Here is a 2733-nt window from a genome sequence, read left to right as displayed (position 1 = left end):
TCTTTCCCTCCCCATCCCACCACTACTAGCTTATCTGCTGACACATAGAAAGGTTCGACTCAAACAAGGGGCAGAAGCAGAGAAGTCCCAGCTGTGTCCAGTTCTCCTTCCAGCTACATTTCAGTTCAAGAATACAGCCATTTCTCACATTTTCTCAGTCCTCTCTCTCTAAGGCAAGATGCACCCTTTGATTTCTTTCACACAAACACTTCCCTCCCTGGAAGAGGGGGGTGGTGTGGAGGCGGGGTGCTTCCCTCCATGGGACACACACCCTCCCAAGCACCTCTCTCCTATGTTTTACCTGATCTAAAATGAGTGTTGTGTGCATCTCTGTGACCTGGTGTCGTCATCCTCTCTCTGACCGTCCCAACCAAAATTTCTATGAATGCCCCAAGATGCCACACAACTCTGTAGCAGAGAGAAGGCTCCCCAGAGATGGGCCTGACCTGCCCGCATGAGCAGCAATGTCTGCTGCTGCTGTTCTGAGCTCTTGCTAACCACAGCAAGGAGACATCCTGAGAAACACTCCGCGGGAGACAGTGAACGTTTTCGCCTCCACGTTTGTGACTGATGCTATGAGCAGAAAGACCATCACAGGCGTAACTGACGGATGTCCAGTCTGCTTTCGTGTCTAAAACAGCTTTATTTCTAGCAATATCTCGACCCTACAGACTGGTTTTAGGGGCGAAAAGCATAGTTTGTTCAATGTCAATAACATGTTCGTTCATCATAGCCCACTTATACTTCCTGGCACTGGTTCCATCAGTAAATATTTCTTGAAATTTTGCTCTGTGAAGGCTTTGTTCTGAGAGCTGCAGGGAGACAAAGACAAATGAAATTGTACTTAAATATCTGTCACTTCACTCTTACCCCAGAGTCCAAATTGCCTCAGTGGAAGCAAACAGAAACAATTGATTGCTACTTTAACATGAGTTTGCTTCCTTCCTGCAGGGTCAGTAGTAATGAACTTCAGCCTCTTGCCGTCCTGGCAGTATTGTTATATCCTAAAGCGAACATATTCCCACATAGCAAAGGTTTATTTTCTTCCAGGGCTGTAGAGGCATTTGCTTTACATTGTTGGGAAGTTGCTGCCTGGCTGTTTCTAAATCGTTAGGTTTCCTCTCATGTGCTTTCAAATGTTCCAGAATATAGAAGGCTTGATGGCTTTGGGAAGATCAGCAGAAACCAAATTCGAAAACTTCCTAGGAGCTGGTTAGCTAGTTTAGGAATAATCTTCAATTTTGTAAGATTAAATGAACATAATAATAGCAACTTCTATTCAGAAATAGTGAGCTTCAGAGGAGCAGGGTACAAGTGACTTAGAGACCCTGTGACATTTTTTTTTTCTTTCTGATGTGTCATGAAAGGATGAATGGCTGAAATAAATCTTAAAGTTAAATTGTAAGAAGAAATCAGTCTCAGGAAGGTGGTACTAAAGTACTCTAGAGCTGATGAGGAGAGTTAGGAAGGCAAACTTGTTTCTCTCTAGTAAGATATAAATAAATTGTTTTACAAATATGGCTCGCTCTCCTCTGAGGCCCCCTAAATTCCTCTTTTAAAGAGGCGAGAGATGCACAGATAGAAGTAGAGCATCTGACCCTTCGAAAGAGGCCATCTGTGGTGTAAATGTTTAATGACCAATGAGGGCTGGACCCTGATTTGTAGCATTTGCCAATTTCCATGGTGTAAATACTCCCACTGTGGCCAATTTCAAGCTACCAGTGTGATGACCCTAAAGGCTCTCACCAGCCCATGTGAACTAGTCCAGCTATACCGCTGGGTGAAGCACAGTGCTTAAGAGACGAACCGAGAGAATGTTATGCTTAGTGAAATAAGTCAGACAGAGAAAGACAAGTACTCTCTGATATCACTTATATGTGGAATCTAAAAAATAACACAAATGACGGATATGCAAAACAGAAACAGACTCACAGACATAGAAAACAAATTTATGGTTCCAAAAGGGGAAAGGGAAGGGGAGAGGGACAAATTAGGCGTATGGGATCAACAGATACAAACTACTATACATGAAATAGATAAGCTGTAAGGATTTACTGTATAGCACTGTATAGGGAATTATAGCCATTATCGTGAAATAAGTTTAATAGAGTGTAATCTGCAAAGTACTGAATTATTATGCTGTACATCTGAAACTAACATAATATTGTAAATCAAATATACTTTAAAAAAAAAAAAAAGAGCATGGGCTCTGGAGACAATACCAGGGGTTCAAACCCCAGCTCCACCACTTACGAGCTCTGAGACCTCAAGTTGAGTTCTTGATTGTCTCTGGGCTTCAGATTCCTATCTGAAAAGTAGGCCTATCAGAGGATTATTGTGAAGCATAAATGAAATGATTCGTATAAAGTATGTAAAAACAGCACGTGCTAGATGATTGGTAACAATTAGCTATTTAGAGTGCTGCTTTATTATTGTTGTTGTTATTTCTGTAACCTAAATTCTAACTATGACTTCTCTTATACACAAGAAAGGGCAGAATTTGTTATTACAAAAGCAATTACTTTTCGCAGCAATGGAAATAGCATTGAACTCATACCTAAGTAATGCATCCCTCAGTAGTGCATCTTGTTCTCTATAATTAATATTTAACACTCACCTAGAAAGAGCTGTAGTTCTACTGACCATTTTTTTTTTTTTTTTTTTTTTTTTTTTTTTTTTTTTTTTTGTAGCATATGGTATTTGTTTTTCTCTTGCTGACTTACTTCACTCTGT

At 40.5% G+C, this 2733-nt stretch overlaps 1 protein-coding gene across 2 annotated transcripts in view; it reads left to right on the top strand.

Annotated features, from left to right (window-relative positions):
* STAC (SH3 and cysteine rich domain) overlaps positions 1-2733 on the top strand; it is a 100408-nt gene that overhangs the window by 61603 nt on the left and 36072 nt on the right. The window lies entirely within an intron of this gene.

Source organism: Lipotes vexillifer, unplaced genomic scaffold (genome assembly GCF_000442215.2).
Source record: "Lipotes vexillifer unplaced genomic scaffold, Lipotes_vexillifer_v1.1 scaffold539, whole genome shotgun sequence".
Lineage (NCBI taxonomy): Eukaryota > Metazoa > Chordata > Mammalia > Artiodactyla > Lipotidae > Lipotes > Lipotes vexillifer.
Note: the sequence above shows the minus strand (reverse complement) of the source record. Positions and strands in the feature narration are given on the sequence as shown.